This window comes from Ochlerotatus camptorhynchus, unplaced genomic scaffold (genome assembly GCF_037179485.1).
Source record: "Ochlerotatus camptorhynchus isolate MF236.1 unplaced genomic scaffold, CSIRO-AGI_Acam_v1.1 ptg000185l, whole genome shotgun sequence".
NCBI lineage: Eukaryota > Metazoa > Arthropoda > Insecta > Diptera > Culicidae > Ochlerotatus > Ochlerotatus camptorhynchus.
Window position 1 is genome coordinate 2,102,606 of NW_027040675.1, and position 19,299 is coordinate 2,121,904.

General features: G+C 35.8%; 1 protein-coding gene across 3 annotated transcripts in view; it reads right to left on the reverse strand.

Annotated features, from left to right (window-relative positions):
• LOC135702189 (ubiquitin-like protein 3) overlaps positions 1-19,299 on the reverse strand; it is a 355,984-nt gene that overhangs the window by 79,139 nt on the left and 257,546 nt on the right. The gene's annotated exons all lie outside the window — the stretch shown is intronic.

A 19,299-nucleotide genomic window follows, 5' to 3' on the forward strand; every position in this document is an offset into this window, starting at 1 on the left:
AATACGGTTCAGCTGTGTGTATATTTATATTTGCATGTTGTTTTACACCCCCCTCCGAACCAGATTGGAGTCGATGTTCTTGAACTTGAAGCCGTTGCGTTTTACGACGATGACGGCGACCGGTACACAGCAGATGCAATGCGGAACTAATAAGTGTGAAAGGGGCGAAATATTTGGACAACCTGCGAAACATGTGCAATCCGTGCACTGCACGGGTTGTGAGAACTGTTTCACAGAAGAAGTTAACTGTAACTCGAATTAATTACCTAGACTCCTGGACAATATAAGTTTGAAAAAACTATACATTCCACTTTTGGATGTTACATTTTTGTATGACAACCTGTTCAACCCGTGCACTGCACGGGGCGTCCCTAGCATCTCAGAAGTACTTGAGCTTAGCAGTTTTGCTCACTTCAAATTTATTTTTTTAATAGATTCATTGTGCAAGCTATGTTGTGAACAGTTTAACCTTTCACAGCCAAAATGGGTTGACATTTTAGAAGGAACGGTACATGACCTTTGGAGCAACTTAAGGTGAAAGGTGACGTCATTAATTTTCAAAAATTCGAAAGAAGTTTTTCCGTTCAAAACCAAAATTACGTTCATGAAAATGTGTTCATTGCATTTTACTAGCTTACCGGAACACAGTGAACACATTTTCATTGACACAATTTCGGTTTTAAACGAAAAAAAAACTGCTATTGTGTTTTCAAAAACTAATTGCGTCCTCTTGCCCCTTAAATGCTACTGAAAGTCCAAAATTTTCATCAGAATATTGATCATTTCTTTGATGGGTTTTGTTAAAAGATAGTAACTTTCAATATGACTTAAATTGATTGATCGATTCACCCCAATTAGCGCAATAATTTCATTGTGATAAGGTAACTGTGCTAGTTTTTGACAATATCTTATATTTCCGTTTTTTTTTTTCATTATATACTAAACTAATTTCGATCCAAGCTTAGATTATGTATTTTGCAATATATCTATGCAAATAAAACATGGTGACCGGAAAATCTCGATTAGAAATTTCCTGATTTTTTCTCGGAATTTTATATACATTTAAATTATGCATAAAACCAAATGGGTATTTACTTTTAAAAAACAAAAAAAAAATACTATTTCTTAAAATGCTCAGAACTTTTTGCAGGATTTCTTTGGAATGTTCTCAAGAATTTCCTTTAGGCAAATTCACTATCATCTTCAGAACTTGGTTCTGAATCCTTTTAGGTGCTTTTTACTGTTAATGCAACAACTAGATCATTTGGCAAGAGCATAAAGCATGGCAGATCTAAAAACTTGTTTGAATATTAGAAGTTTATTCTTCAGGCAGAGTTTAGATTTTCGATTTACAATAGGATACAAACATTTTATATATTTGTTACATTTGCCTTGGATGTCCTCAATGTGATATTTAAAGTTAATTTTTGTTCTAGTACTAGTCCAAAATATTTCACTTGGTTTGACCGGAAAATTGGAACCCACAACCCAGTTCATGTAACTACTACTAGGTTTCAAAAAGGAAGCTCTAGGCTTATGTGGAATTATTATAAGTTGAGTATTGGAAGCGTTGGGAGAAATCTTCCATTTTTGTAAATAAGAATAGAAAATATCTAAACTATTCTGCAGTCTGCTGCAAATAACACGAAGACTTCTTCCTTTAGCGGGAATGCCTGTGTCATCGACGATCAAAGATTTGTGGCAACCCTGAGGTAAATCAGGGAAGTCCGAAGTGAAAATTCTATATAATATGGGCCCACGAATGCTACCTTGAGTAACTTCAGTTAGAACAGATAGTCGTTCAGATTTGGAATTCTGTTATTTACCTGTAGAGTTCTGTCAGTTAAATAGTTTTGAACTAGTTTCATAATATGGAGTGGAAAATTATACTTTTTCAATTTAGCAGTCATGCCAACCACTGTCGAATACTTTTTCTATGACTAGCAGAGCAACTCCAGTTGAGCAGCCTTCAGATTTGTTGGATCAAATTAAATAAGTAACTCTCAAGAGTTGATGAGAAGTGCCCAATGCCCTTGGCGAAATCCAAACTCATCTGCAAAAATTGAGTTCATTTTTATGTGAAGCATAATTCTATTCAACGGCCATTTGAAGTGAAAACTTGAATTTAACGAAGTTTAAAAGGTCCGTGGGAAGAGCATGGAAATCGGAAGTGGTCAGCACAATAGGGATAGGGGGACCTTTTGCTTGGCATTAAACCGGGAAAGTTTGTGGAATTTTGCCTGGATGATGGATCATTCTCATGAAAAATTGAATTTCATCAGACAGGGAATCAAGAAATTGCCCTTTTCTTTTGCATTTAGCTACCATGGCGGCAGAAAAACCGTTCTCCAAATCGACTTCCAAGCAGATTACTATAAGAATCCGATGTCCAAGCAGGATTGCCTCGGATAGGATTCAAACCAGGATCCAAGAGGTATAAGAGTCACTTGAATCGCTTGAGTGATCAAACTACAAGCCCGAGCTTATCTCTTTATTTATAACAATCCACTAATTCTGTGCAGAACACTCCAAAAATTCATAGATTTCACCCTAAGATGCTCATCAGATTTTTAATAATTCTTCCAAAAATTTACTGAAGCTGCCTGATTATGTTTAAAAATTCATTTAATTCTCCTGAAAATTCCCATGAAATTCACCTCAGAAATATGTCTTCTTGATTTACCCTTATAAGCATCCTCGAAATTCCCATATAACTCTTCTCAGAATGCCTTCGGGATTGTCTCGTCGAGATTTGATACCCTTGGTATATTTTTCGGAATTCCCTTGGAACTATCTTTAGAAATCACTTCAAATTACACAGAGAAACACGACTTTCTAGGACAGGCGGAAAATTTTATAATGATTAATTTTTTTACGGTCTACTGAGTTAAAGTCTAGAATATACTTTTGCCCTAAGAAATCACGATTTTAAGGTACCGCTGTCTTTAATGAGGTTGTACCGCCTTAAAAGCGTTAATACATCAGCTAGTTTGCCACATTTATGTAGGTGCTGCGCGTTTCCAAACCACTCCCAGGAAATTTACCAAAAATCACGTATCACATTCAGTGTGAATGATCCATAAAAAAATATCACTGTGATCTATATGTTGTATACAATTTAACACCACTATTGTAAAAATGTACCACTAAATTTGTAAATAATGAGCATTCAAATTGTACGAATTGCTCATAAATATATTGCGAATGATCCACAAAACGTTCACCATCTTCTTCTTCTTCTTCGCATTTCAAGCTTAAGCATATCGCATATTAGCTTATTGCGTGCTCTCAACTTAGTGTTGTAGATGCACTTCCACATTTATTAATTGAGAGCTTTCGATGCCTGTACCATTTTTGCATTGGTCTAATTATGTGGCAAGTCCAATCATACTTCTATGCCCAGGGAAGTCGAGAAATAATTTTCCAACCCGAAAAATTCATAGACCGGACCGGGAATCGAACCCAGAACTTGCTTTGTAGCTGCGCCTTTACCGACTGAGCTAAGGGAGGCCTCGTTCACCATAAACTAATGAAATTGATCCATAGAAAATATAAGAATGGTCCAAAAAAATGGGATTGAATTTACAATTTTATGCTCAGTTAGCAAAATCGGTCGCTACTAAGCCACCGAGCTCCTTTCATCACAACAAATCATTACGACTAAAACCTGGCTATTCAAATGGAATCGGGTGCACAACATATTTTTTTCCGGATTTTTATACAAACAGGTTGATTTCAGTAAAAGATGCGCTGGGAAAAAATTACGTCATTTTTTAAAGGAATAAAAAACCAGGAAAAGACCTCTATTCAAAAAACAAATCAAAATGCAAAAAATTGCTTATCCTCCAAGATCGCATTTATTGAATTATATTCCATATTTTCTTAAATCCTATTCCGTATAGGACTTTTGAGACCCGGACCAAGATTTGTTTTGCAAATCACAAGAGATTGTTTCAAGATGTTGAGGCTAGGCCGATTTTTCACTATTAACTTTTCGAAAGTTCAGACTTTAGAAATTCTCAAATAAAAAAATTAAGATCTCAGATATCAAAAAAAACATGACTCTTGTACTAACATTAAACTTAAGGATTTTAACACTTAACACTTAACTTTTGAAGAAATGTCTAGAGAATTGTGATCAGAATGCCAGAAGAGTTTTGGGGAGAATTTTAGTCCTCTACAATTCTCACTCTCTACTAGAGAGTCTATAGGAATAATTCTAAAGGAATACAGAGAACAATACCAAAGAAATGTGAAAATAAATTACAGGAAATTTTGAGAAGCATTTAAGGAATCCCAAGGTGGTTCAGAAGAGACTTTTTTAAGATTATGAGTAAAAGTCCACAGAATTCTGAAGCAACTCTGAAGAATTTTCAGGTGGCATTCTAAAGGAATTCGGGAGGAGTAGTCAAAGTAAATTAACCCTACTACAAACTTAATTATGATCAGGAACAATTCTGACACTACTCCTAATGATCACCTAGGCCTTAAATGTCAATCAATCATTCAATTAATAAAAAAGAATTCTAAGGAGAATTTCCAGGGATTCGATAATAATTCCAAAAGAATCTAATGATGAATATAGCTGAGAAAATAAAAAAGGGCCCGAATTTCAAACTGAAGATAATTTTAAGGGAATTTCTACAAGAATTCATAAGGATTTAAAAAAAAATAAAGAGATTTCCAAAAGGGTTTCAAAAATAAGATTTCGCAGTGAATTTAGATTATAATTTCTTAAGAATTCTGAGCACTGTTCCAGAAGATTCTGACATAGAACAACATTTGGAGATTGCAAAAGTTGACAAAGATCTATGCGTTCAAGGCTTAGAAATTACTTAAGGTTCTCACTTTAATCATTTGAAAACATGATCACCACCTTGGATTTGAAAACTTATGAAAACTCTAGGGCATTGCTATTTTTTAGACCTAAGTTTTGGTATCCCGAACTAAGGAAAAGTTAAGAATTTCGAGCTTGATGAATTACTCAAGATTCTAAGTGAAATATTCGAGATAACGAACTTAGAATATTTTTAAAGAATTCAAAATTAGAGTTTGATTTTAAAATATGTTTTTACATATGTCCATATTTAAATTTCAAATACCTAAGTACATGCAAAAAAATGCATTTTAGGTTCAAATAAAATTTCCGGTTAATTCCGGTTTTGTCAATTGTGTACGATTCCTGGTTAAATTCCCGGTTTTCCCGGTTCAGTTCACCAGAAGATCTTAATTGAATTCTTAGGTGATTCAAAAGAGATTTCAAGAGAATCGCGTAAATAGTGAATAGAGTGATGTTTCCTTCGGATGCTTCTTCCAGTAACTTATTCTAAAAGTTTATTTTGGAAACTCATTCTAAAATCTTGCCAGTCGCTCTGCTCCTCTGACTAAAAAATAACACGAGCAGGACAGGAAATCTGTGTAACTACGCAGTAATGTAGCAATTTTTCAAGGTTTATGGATCAACATTAAAAAACATAATGTCCAAAACATGAAAAGTATATGGAACATCCCAAAATTTTTAAGTGCGCAAACTTGATTTTCTATGGATCAATTTCGTTATTTTCTGGATCATTCAAGAACGTTTTAGGGCCATTTGCAATATGTTTATGGGTAATTCGTACTTCAATGCTCATTCTTTATAAATTTAGCGGCACATTTTTACAATTTTACGTAAAATATGGATCATAGTGACATTTGTTATGGATCATTTTCGGTTTTTTAGAGATTTTCACCGGGGTTTTAAAGGATCATTTGTGTGTGTTTTAAGAAATATATATGGGTAGTTTCATCAATTCTAAAGGTACATAGTTAGCGCTGCCTTAGAAAAGCCATGCCAAAAATAAATGTCCACTACAAAATAGATTGCATTACCCGGGAGATCGTTTCTGGGAAATTTGCTTTGTGTTTTCGTGCGAAAATTGAAAGAAGCTTCCGTGGAATTTTGGAAGAAAATTCTGAAAGCTTCTGTGAGAAGTTGATTTATTTCCGGAAGAAACAGAAAGTAACTTCTGTAACTAATCGGAAGAAACTTATCGTGGAAATGGTAAAAAATCCGATCAACGAATAAGGTTCCGGAAAAAGACCGAATACGTCAATAGAATACGAAAGAAATCGTAAGGACTTCCGGAGGAAGACAGAAAATAAGGCATAAATTATTTCTGAGGATGTTGGGAGAAACTTTTGTGGGGAATTGAAGGGAACTTTTAAAAGTTGTTGGAACAAATTTCTGGGCGATGTTTGAAAAACAAAATGGATAACACTTTCAGGGGAAACGAGAAAGACTTCTGAAGGAATTTTGAAGAAAGTTTCAGGCGAAGTCGCAAAAATCTGGAAATAAATTTCCGGAAGTAGTCAGTTACAACGTCCAGAGAAGCCGTAAGCCTCGAGAGAACCTTTAATTTTTAGTTTAAAAATATCTTCGAGGAAGAATTCGAAAAAAAAAGACAGCTGCGAGATTTTGGAAAACAGGCTTCCTGAAGTTGAAAAAGTTCACTGACTAAGAAGGAAGCTTGGAAAAATTCTACTGGTATAGATCAGAAAAAGCTTCTGGAGAATGCCGAAAGAATTCCAGAAGACAGATACTCGCGGGCGATGCAAAACAGAATTCTGGGAGATTTTGGGAGAAAATTCGGGAAAAAATCGGGAGAATCTTCCAGGGGAAAAAGCAGAAACTTCCGGGCAATGTCACAAGAAACTTCTAAGAAAGCCAGAACTCTTCATGTATCGTACAAAATAAATTAAAACATTTTCATTAAGCAATCTGGTAACCGTAAATAATTATTTCCAGATTCCCGGGAAGAGCCACCTGTTGTTTTCTGATTCCCGGGTAGCAAAAAAAAAGCCGGGAAATGGAAGATCTACCCAGAATTCAATACTCTCGAACTTATCTTGGAAATCTCATTAGAACTCTCTAAAAATTCTTCCGTGAACTTATTTAAAATACTCATTGGAAATGGACCAGGAATCCCCTTCACAATCAACTTACAATTTCCCCCAGAACTACCCAAACCATCTACTTTGAACTCACACAATTGACTTGGAATTCTAATCAAAGCTCTCTAAGAGTTCTTACCAAAACTCCATTGGGAGTTCGCTGAAATACCTTCTTGTTATCTCTATAATTTCTTCAAAAATCTCCTCAAAATTCTTTTCATAGTTCTTCAAAGTGACTGTATCCAGAAAATCTACTCCAGTCCAAGGGTTTTGACATTTTTTTCATGGTCTAGAATCGTATTTTTTCCGGTGATTTCAAATTCCCGGCTTTTCCCGGGTTACTCGATTTCCCGGGTTACTGCTCACCCTGATAAAATCATGGAATTATAATCCAAATTTGATTTAGGACCTAGGGCCAAAACTGGAGCACTACCAAAATAACATTGCAAATTTAATTGAGGTTATAAAGCATTCTACAAGCGTAAATCATAGTCTACAGAACCCTAATAAAACCGAAATTGTTACTTGGGTAACGTCGTAGCTGGTACACATATCCTACTCAAAATATATTTTTATAAATATCTCAACAGTAAGGTAAATCAGGCCTTGAGGTCCAAATTGACCAGAACGTTCTAGCAAAGGAGTTCCTTAACCAAACTGCTCTAAAGAGCTCCATAGATTAACCGTTTGATATGTTACAGTAAGGAATCCTACTTTGCAGATTAATTCGTGTCGATATTTCTGGTAGTTGCGGCTCCGGTAAGCAAAGGAGCTACTCACTGCTTTTAGGATTTTTCAAATTAGTGAGAACCACGCCACTACAGGTGTTTCATATTCATGACAATTAACCGGCACTGCTGAATGCAGTCACTCAACAGTTTATGTGGGAAGACGACATCATAAAGTTTCCAAATGTTTAACTAATTTTAAGGCAGGGTGTCCATTGAAATCAATTTTTTAAACTCCCGGATTTTTCCCGGTTGCTTGAAAAAAAAACTTGAAAATCACCCTACCTTAAACAAAAAAGGCGTTCGAAAATAACCGTTTATAGAAAATATGAGATGAGATATGTACTAACATGTTGATGATCTAGATCTCCACAAACTCATGGAATCATGCATTCGTATAAAATCGAAGAGTTTCCTGCAAAAAATGAGCCTTAATGTTGTTGAGTTTATATCTTGAAGTTCTATAAGCCAAACAACATTCCAAGAAACAGAATTTATTTTTCAAGATTCTAGGATCTCAAGAACTCCTATTTTCATATCCTGGAACTCCGAAAAAAAAAAATGAGATCTCTGATTTAGACAAATTTCTAAGATCCTGAACAGATCAAAACATTTAAAACAAATCATCAAGATCTTGAACTTTGAAAAAATTGGATTTGAACTGACGCTTACAAGGTATGATTTGTAAAAAATATCGAATACGCCATTTTGAAGTTTTTTATTTACGCGATTTAAAATGACCGAATTTTACCTCAAATGTGAATTATTGACCACAACAAACAATTATGCAAAGTTTCATGCAAATCTAAGAAGGTCACATAAGATCGATTCGTCATTTGGCCTGGAACTGCTCTAACCTTGATGTCCAATAAGAGTGGTTCAGTCTAAGCCAAGGCCTTCCAAATACAAAACTGTTTTGAAAATGATTTGATTAATTATACAGAAGTGATTCTACACGTTGGATTTCCAAATATTAATACGCTGCTTTGTTTCTTTGACGTTGAAATTATCCAATTCGATGAAATTATTCTCCAGAAGACGATACATCCGGAAGCTTAGATTTTCCCTGAGCAATAGTGATACCAATCTTATGCAATTTTTGGATTTCAATGAATGAGGTTCGTCGAATCCAAATCAATATCAGACCCATTTCAAAAGCCTTACACTTTTGAATAGGTCATTTCACCGAAAATTTTTCAGCGAAGTCAAAACATGAATTCGACTAAATCCGCGAAGAGCATCGTTTTACAACGATCAATATTCACTCAATACTTATAATTTCACAACAATATCAACCCGATTTGATGAGTTGGCGATCTTTCGGTGAAAAGGCTTTTTTGCTCCGGTAGTTCGAGGTTTCTCCCCGATTTAATTCAATCAACTTCATCCATCCCGGTTCTTCCCATGTTAAGATTTGATTCAAAGGCTTAAAAGTGCTTTCCCATCGGGTATCTGAACTGTAAAAAATGACCCACTTGAGAGCACTCGAGAAAACTGTGTGAATAATTCAATCCAAGTGACATCAATCTTCACGGAGCAGCTTTCGCTTTTTTTCCCCGCCGCTAATCCATCTCAAAGCATAAAAACCGCAAAACTTTTACCCAAGCCATGAAGTGTTGTAATTCAATTCGTTCTCCAATCATGGCTCCGCGAGCATAACGCTTTGTTCCCAGATTAAGGTTATAGTTTTTTGTGTGTTTCTGACGGGAAAATGGATTAACCACACACACACAGTAGGCACTTTCAAGTGGCAATAAAACAAAGGCAAAGCCAATTGGACCTGGGGCGCCCGGGTTGGTAAATAGTTCAAGTGAGGGAAAATCAGTCCCCTCGTCATATCAAAACAAAAAAACAAAAACAAGAGGCTGAAAGGCGTTATGCTCTACATATCTTCCCAGGGGCTGGGGGGGGGGGGGGGGGGCAGAGCCGACATTGAGTTCTTTGTGCGGTTTCCACCAACCATCAGCGAGAGTTGTTTTTGTCTATGGAAAGGTTCCCGGAATTCGAGCAGGGTAATGAAGCGACGCCAGCGAGATTCGGATCTTATCGCAGCCGGTCGAGTTGGGGCAAATAAATTCTAGCGAAATGTTTACTCGTTGAGTGGCGCAGTTCTTGCGCTGTATTTGACGTTCAGCTCAAATTGAAGCAGATCAAATAATATTCTCAAATCTCAAACAGTCATCATACGAAAATCACAATTGACAGTAATGTTTTCACCTATTGGAACACTATTGGAATTTTCCAGCCGTTGTGCTGTTTCCAAAATTACACGAAACAGCTCAAGACCAACTTGTAACGTCTGTTCATCATAAAACAATTGCCAAGCTCATCTCCATCATCTTCGTTCGACACGGACCATTAACCTTAATCAGGGGGTCCGTTGTGAAAATTCGCGAGCAAAAAAAGCCATCCCAGCACGTGGAAAACAAAACAACAAACTGGGAAAAAATTACAGTCACCAACAAAAACAGTGAGTAATGTCCCATCATTGTCTGGACAGTGGACATATTATTCAGGTCTACTATATCTTGTCAGCACCCAGTTTGGCACGGCTCATTTAATAATTACCATGCAGACGATTAAACACTGCAAAATTGACGCCCGCCGTTGATTCCGGCGAGCTTTTCCTGAAGTGGACGAGGGAATGCAGGGTATTCGGTGAAATGGCTCACGGAGAAAAGTCCCTCACAAAAAAGGGCTGATGCATTAATGTAGCTCGTTAGTTTGAGACATTCTGCTGTGCACCTTTCGGAGAGTTAGGTCGAATTGAAAAATACTCAGCTCGATGAAAATGCCACTGACAGAAGTTTTTTTTTCTCTGGGTGAGTCATTTCACCGAATTGATCGCAATATGATTAGTTGTTTCCAAAAGACGATAAAATGCAAGACTAAATAGAAATCCAAAGAATTTGAAAGCAAATCTGAGGGAATTTTAGGAAGCATTCTTCGGGAATTAACCCTACGACAATCGTAACGATGATTAGGCCACAATTCGGGCACAACCCCTATTTTTTTATAGAGGTTTTAAACGATACGGTTCATTCGCCTCTTTGAAATTATTGGTCCTTGTTTTAAATCTTATCAAATAATTTACATTTTTTCAAATATTTAATGATTTTTACTTCTTCTTCTTCTTTGTTGTTTCCTAAAGCCAATTGATGGCTGCTTTTGATTCCTATTTCTTCCCGCACATGGTCGTATTTTATACAGTTGAATAATATATGTTCTACCGATAGTTCTGAATTACAAATTTCACAATTTTGGGATACATTTTTATTAAATAAGTGTGCTTTGGTAAGTTTGGTATGACCAATCCTGCATCTGGTTAATACTCGCTGCTCAAGACGATTATTTCTGTCTATCCATTTCTCGATCGACGTTTTGCTCTTTTTAAGAAATGTTGGACGATGAGATTCCCATATAGATTGGAAGCGATCTTGGAGAAGATGTTTAACCCAATGAAGAAAGTCGGAGGCAGGGACTTCCTAACATCGCTAAACTACACAGCATTGGAAATCGACCGTGGCACGACCAACCTACCAAAGTTGACTGGTCGATTAAGAAAATCTTCAAGAAAGGCCAGAATCCCGGAACCTGTTAACCACCAAATACAGCGAGCATTCCAAGTATTACACCGACGGGTCGAAGTGCGACAACCAGGTCGGTCTAGGAGTAATAGGCTACAATCTTACTGTAGAAGGTAGCTTACCACAACAGTGTAGTATTTTTTTTCAGCAGAGGCTGCTGCACTAGCTATTGCTACCCACTGCGCCACAAAAGCCTTCACAGTTATCTTTTCTGACTCCGCAAGTTGCATCGCTGCATTGGAGCAAGGAAAATCGAAGCAACCATTTATTCAAGAAATTGAACATGAAGCATCCACCAAAAACGTAACATTCTGTTGGATCCCTGGGCATGCCAATATTTCTGGAAATGAAGACGCCGACCGAACAGCTGATCGGGGAAGAACCTCTCCACAAGTGCAAGATATGACTACCCCTAATGAGGACGAGTTCGGTGGTTCAGTGCGCCGAGTGCCTGCTTAGGGAGCAGAAGGTCGTGGGTCAATCAATTGCCAATAATGTTTACCTTCCCTACTTACTAATACACCCTTCCCGCGACTCTTATGAGGGGAGGTCTATGCATCTCTCTTAAGTAAGTGTCCTATCCCCATCAGTTGCAAGGACGTTGCCAGGACAGTTCTCGATCGTTCGAGGTTGTATCACTTCTATCTAAGAGGCAGTGATTAATCCAGGGTGGCCAGTGAATTTTCATTTCGAAATTCCCGGTGTTTTCCCGGTTTTCCCGGTTCAAATCTTAAAAATTTCCCGGTTGTTAATATTCAACTAAAAATGAAATTACACGCATTTTTTTAAATGTCTCCAACTGTAAATTTTCGGGGGTTATTTGTGGGAAAAGTAAAAGCAGAATTACAGAAAGTATTTTTTAAAGCTAATAGAGTTGTGAAAATTCCTACGTGATTCTGAGAAGATTTGTATGAGGATCGTGAGGAAAATGATAGATGAATTTTAAGAAGAATTCCAAGTTAATTATGATGAAAATTCAACAAGACACAGAGTTCTATGGCGCTAATTTCAACCCTAGTGCGAAATATTCATGACAGAGCTGCAACAAAATGTATTCCAAAAAATGCTAATAACACTAGCTTACAGCATATTTGAACTTTGTACGCTGATGGTCATTTCCCATGTAAAATCTTGTGCTGAAACCAAAAATGTTGCCAGAAAAAATCTCAGTAGGATAGTTTTCTAGATACAGCTAAAAATGAAATTTCATCTAATAAAAGTTTGTTTACTAAAATACAAATATCTCCGGCTGTAACGAAGCTGCATCAATTATTTCAATGCCAAATTAAAAGTGAGAAAATTTACTTTCGATCAACTCAATACTAATTTTTCAGTGAGATTAGTTGTATTATTGGCACAACCACTACAAACATTTGTATTTACCTTTATTAAAAACTTTCCTGAAATTAAAATTCTTGGAAATATGCAAAACATAAAAAAAAATCAAACTATTAATTAACAACAATGCCACTAATCTCTCTGACAAATGAAGTTCAGCTGATCGAAAAAAAACCTCACCTTTAATTTGGCGTTCAAATAATTGATATAGCTTGATTACAGCCGAAGATATTGTGTTTTACTATGTGAAATTTAATTTTAAGTGAAATTTCATTTTTAGTTGTATCTAGAAAACTATAAAACTTACAATCATATATCAAACATTGAAGTTCATTTTGTTTACTTTCATTTGTAATTTAGTGTAATTAGACAGAATTTCTTTAAAATACTCCATACTAAATAGAACTTCGAAAGATTTATGCTGTTTTGAATAGAGTTAAAATAACATTTTGAAAAGAATTTCAAAGGAATCAAAGTCGTTCAAGGATTCCAATCAAGTTCTTAGAAGGGGTTTTCAAGGCAATTCCAAAACAGAATTCAACGGTAATTTTTACGCGGAGTATTTTCTTGTTAATTTCAGAAGAATTCCATGATAACGAAAAATTAAAACCAAGAAAAGAATAGTTCAGTTTAGGATTTTACAAATATTTGTTTCCAAAGTCTTTCTTTTAAGGCCCATGCACTTTACATCTGAAATTGAAACGATAAAAGTCAAATAGTAATTTTGCTGAGTGATTTAATTCTAAAAACAATAAGACGGGAAACTGGAGTAAATTATGCAGCAAAAAGAGCAAGACATATATTTGGTATAGAATCACTCTGTTTCAATGGTTAATTCTAAAACTCTGGTGTAAAAATTTGATCCTATGGTATGGTTAATTTATTTTTCCCGGTTCTTCCATCGAATTCCCGGGTTTTTCCCGGTATTCCCGGTTACTTTTCAAATTCCCGGATATTTCCCGGTATTCCCGGTTTTCCCGGTTCGCTGGCCACCCTGTTAATCACTAATTACTGCCTACGAAATAACAGTTGGAAGTCTACATCACTCGTTCAATAATTTAGGAGAGGATTGTTCTGCATAGGAATATTCAAGAGTATAATGGAGGAAATTATAAGAGAATTAAAATTTTCCATATCAAATTTCGAGATCCTGGACAAAGAAAAGGGATCAAGATTCCAGGTTCGAGGAAAAACAAATTGAGGTTCAGGATGTTTTATTTTAAATTAAATAGTCTGGACATGGAGGAAGTGGAGATTAGGGAGAAGATTGAAGAACGTAAGAAGTTTTAAATTGCAAAACTACAAAAATATGTGAAATGCCGAACTTTGAAAGTTAAGATTTTGAACTTGAAATATATCAAATGGCTGAGACTTCATTCTTCTAATTCTGGGATTTTAGCACTTCGAAAAGTTTTTAGATATTGGATGTGGAGTTCAAAGCTTCAAGGTTTTGATATGTTATGAGATCTGAGACTAAATGCAGTGACGTCCCGTAGCCTCACTTTTTACGTCGGCACCTACCTTCAAAACCAGATTTAATGCCATATTCATACCCGAATCGGTTGAAGAATACACTATATTACAATATTTTCATAATTGTTTATGTTTTGAGAGTTGGTGCACAGGTAGATTGAGGTTAACGAAACGCCAATGACTAAATGTAAATGTTAAACTTCAACTTTTAATGGTTTCGTTTGCAACCAGTGGTTGAAACAGTTGACATTTTTTACTACTCTCGCTTCGTTGTCGTGCGTGACAGTCTGTTTGTACATATTCATACACTCATGCTCTACAGTCGCACAGTGGTTCCCCTTAGAACAAAAGTTGGCAAAAACCTCAAAATTGTTGCAAATAGGCAAAAAACAGTTGAAATAGATGTTTTTTAGCTGTACGAAGAAAACTTGACAATCAAGACGTCACAAAAGGGAGTATCGTAGAGCCAAACCAATGCACAATGGTCCCAAAGCCGTATTTAGGAAGACAAAAATGTTTGCGCATAAACCGTTAGTATATGGTTTCTTAGGGAAAGTTGCTTCATATTTTTTTTCAATCTTTTAATGTTCGTAAAATTAGGGTGGTCCATAAAATTGGTGATTTTTAATACAAACTTTTTTTTATTATTTTAGATAGACCAAAGCAGTGTTCAAAACAGTTGTAGAACATTCAATTCAATGGTTGAAGACACAACATTTTTATCTCTTATGGTTCATGAGTTATTATTTTTTTAAACAAACAGGTTAGGGTGGCCACTAAAATCGATTTTCTTTGAATATCTTTTCATGCGTTAATTTCTCGTAAAAACATTGTTCTGATTACATTTAGAACTTTTGATGACGCATATTTTTGCTCAAGCAACTAGGTTACTATCTTTTTTATTAGAAATTTAAAGGCTATTTTCTTCGAAAAAATGTTTCTTTTCAGCTGTCAATATCTCAAAATGGAGCAAACCGACTTTTAAACATCATTTTTTTTTTCATTTTTGGTAAAAAAAACTGCAAGAGCTTTTTCTGTTTAAAGCATTTAATTTAATTTAAAAAAAAAAATAATATTTTTCAGCAAAAACTAGCCATATTTTTTCAAATAAAAGAGATAACAACTCAGCAAAAATATGGGTCATAAAAAGTTCTTAAAGTGTCTAGCTTAAAAATTTGACGAGAAATGACCGATTAAAAAAATATTTAAAGAATGCCGATTGTCTAGGGATCACCCTAACCTGCTTGTTTAAAAAAATCAAAACTCATGAACCATAAGAGATAGATACATATATGGTGCGTTTGTGTATCTGTGTGCGTGTTGGTGTGCTTTGAAAAAGGCATTGTGAAGCTTCCTACAGTATACACCGCAGATTATATAACTTAGAAGCGGATATTTTCCAAAGAACACTTTACTTGTTATTCCCAATTTCAACATCTTTCGCATAAAATCGCAAAACACATTAAAGCCTAGGTAAACTTTTCTAGCTATCTTTTGGTTACTAAAGGATAGTGGGTGGATGTGTCCGTCATATGTTTTGCTTAGTCTAAATGTGAAAAAAAAGTATTTTTTTGCTAATTTTGTTATACGAAACTGTCACTAAAAACAGTGCAGACACTCTTTTTTACCATCCATTACCATAACGTGAAATAAGCCGAGGAACATTTCTTCTCAAGCAACCAAGTTGATAAACACATTATTTTTTGCTATATTTGAGCAAAACAGTAACAGAAACATTACGATTTTTTTGAAAAATTTGTGATATCGCAACACTATAACAACCATAAAACACATGTAAAAAGGATAAAAAAATATTGAAATAAACAAAATATCAACTTTAATTTTTGAGGTTTTGTTTAGCCAGGAACCACTGTGTGTCGTCTCTCTCACAAAACACAAACAGTAGAATAACATTCAAGCGAAAAGAAAATTATCAAATAACTATCACATGACATGTGTGATTTTGTTCTAATTTCTCAATATGGTGTAAATTAAGCTATTTCTGATCAAAAAATTTATTACTAGGTATTTTCAAAATTCACACAAGCACAAAATCAGCAGCTCTTATTATGAGAAAAACTAAAATACATACATTCGTGACGGTCTTCGGTGACAGTGTCGTATCACAGAGCCTGTCATATGACATTTTAGTTTGGTACTGTACTATGATAGCTTGTTTTGCAAGTGTCGGAGACAAAGGCAGTCGATTATCACAAAAATGTGTCGTGACCGCTTACAAGACTGATTGCAACACTGATCTCTTAAAACTGATTGTCATGTCTTGAAATCGTTTACTGTTTTACCAAAAATAACATATGTTATAACGCAATTACAAAACACCTTTCTTATAGATGGAAACTATCCGAAAAGTTCCGAAAATGAGTGTCGATGCTGTGACACAGCACGCCTGTGCCATTGCCGTGGAGCGAGCATGATCGTAGCATCGCCACGCATTTTGCAGATTTCAATTGCAATATAGCATTTTAATTAAATACTGCATTTCCAGATTTCAATTCCAATCTAAACGATTAAAGTGTAAGCATCTTAATGTCAGTTTAAACGGCAATGTTGTCATCCCTGCTCTGTGCTTCATAATATGTACACGATAAATATAAAATAGTGATAATATTTCCTAAAAATTACCATAAACGATTCGTGCCATCAAAATAAATTCCGGGAATTTTGTGATAGCACATCAGTCCTTTCGCAATTTTTGCGACATCATTTAATGTTTCCGCGATTTTCACGACTAAAAGATCAAATCCGCGACAAATCCACGCAAATAGCAAAATCCGTGACAATTGCGAAATCCACGCCTGTTGTAACAGCCCTCAATCGGATGGGGGACATATTCTATCACGCAAACACAAACATCAGATGAGTCGAAAACAAAATTTCGTCGAAAAAACATTTATAAGATCACATGCCTACCATGGAATCGGTTCCGGATGTTCCGGATTATGGTTCCATATGGTCAAATTTATTGTCTGTCATAACAATATCAAGCAACATATAAAATCACATCTTCTTGACGAAATATGAACAATGACACTCAAAACTACGTCATACATATCAAATCACATCTACTCGACGAAATATGACCAATGGCACTCGAAACAACAACGATAGAGCCATAAGGCCACCATGGAACCGGTTCCAGATATTCCGAATTATGGTTCCGTATGATCGAATTTTATATCTCACACAACCATATCAAGCGACATATCAAATCACATCTACTCAACGAAATATGATCAAGGGCCCTTAAAACGACTATCACAGAGCCATATGGCTACCGTAGAACCGGTTCCGGATATTCCGGATTATGGTTCTGTACGGTCAAATTTGATATCACTCATAACCATACCAAGCGACATATCAAATCACATCTACTCGACGAAATATTACCAATGGCACTCAAAACAACAACTATAGAGCCATAGTGCCACCGATTTTCGATTTTTTGTGAAATAAGTTGATAGAACGAAAACGGAATTCTCTTTCGGGAAGCTCTGTTGACGTCGTTTTGAGTGCCATTGGTCATATTTCGTCGAGTAGATGTGATCTGAAACGTTACGTGATATGATTCCAAAGGATACAAAATTCGATCATACGGAACCATAATTCGGAATATCTGTAACCGGTTCCACGGTGGTCCTATAGCTCTATTGTTGTTGTTTTGAGTGCCATTGGTCATATTTCGTTGAGTAGATGTGATTTGATATGTCGCTTGGTATGGTTATGAGCGATATCAAATTTGACCATAAGGAACCATAATCCGGAATATCCGGAACCGGTTCTACGGTAGCCATATGGCTCTGTGATAGTCATTTTGAGTTCCCTTGATCATATTTCGTTGAGTAGATGTGATTTGATATGTCACTTGGTATGGTTATGAGCGATATCAAATTTGACCATACGGAACCATAATCTGGAATATCCGGAACCGGTTTTACGGTGGCCATATGGCTCTGTGGACGTCGTTTTGAGTGCCATTGGTCATATTTCGTCAAGTAGATGTGATTTTATATGTTGCTTGATATTGTTATGACAGATAATAAATTTAAACATATCAAACCATAATCCGGAACATCCGGAACCGATTCCATGGTAAGCATATATGAATGTTCTTTATTATTTCCGGAAGTTCCACGAAAAAAATCAATATGTTGTCGCGATGATATGTAAGATATATGATAAAGTTTGAAAAAACACCCCCGTGCCAACACATTCTTGAATATATAGAAAAAGAAGAAGGGTCCTGAGGGGGAGTACCACCCAACAAATGTAAGAACCACTTACCGGAATGATGTTAAAAAAAAAGTCATTTTAATCGGCCATGGCATCTCTGAGATACAAATTTTTAGAAAATTAAAAGTTTGTCCCGGGCTTTTACGGGTTAAATAGATTAATTATTTCGAAAGCAAGCTTAAGTCATTCTTCAGGATTCTATACTATGAACAAACTATTTCTGAACTTGAAATGAACTCAAAGTATTTTTACGACGATCCGCAGATCATACTATAGGATTTATCCAGATTTTTATCAGCCAGAAACAGATTAAATTTTTATTACGGTGAAAATACAGATTGAAAATGGAAATAATGTGGCAACGCTGCGTCGTCTTCGTATTGGTGCGATGCGTGCTGTTCCACTCATACGTCGTGTCCGACGCTTATCCGTCCGTTGCAGCAAATGACGAAGAAAACGATTTGGCAAGAGTTTTTACTATTGCTGCTTTTCTCCTCCCTTCCTTTCATTGGTGAAATGGTGAGCGATCAACCGAGCATTGAGCTCGCTCATGTGAGCATGCGCAATGTGTCGTTTGTTCGATTTCCGCTCTATCGTTGCGTCCGTGTTTGAGATTTTTCGTTACTTGTCTGAATTTTGATTTTTTAAATGTGACCTCCAGTATAGAAATTAAAAACGTAGTCCTACGTCAAAACAAACAACGCAGATAACGACATCTCTTCTCATTATTCTGTAGTTTTTCAACTATGCAACAATTCAAATCGCGCTTATAAGATATTCTATTATGAAACCAGGTGTCTTAAAAACATATTACAAATACCTTCAGGTGCTTTGAGATCTTCAAAAACATCTCTGATTTTTTTCAATAGACTTTAGGTTGATCAAGTATTATTTTTAAGATCTTAAACTGTCCAACTATTCTAACTACGTCTCTCTAATATTCTGTCATGATACCAGCAAGCTCGGAAATTATTCCAAAAAAACTTCAG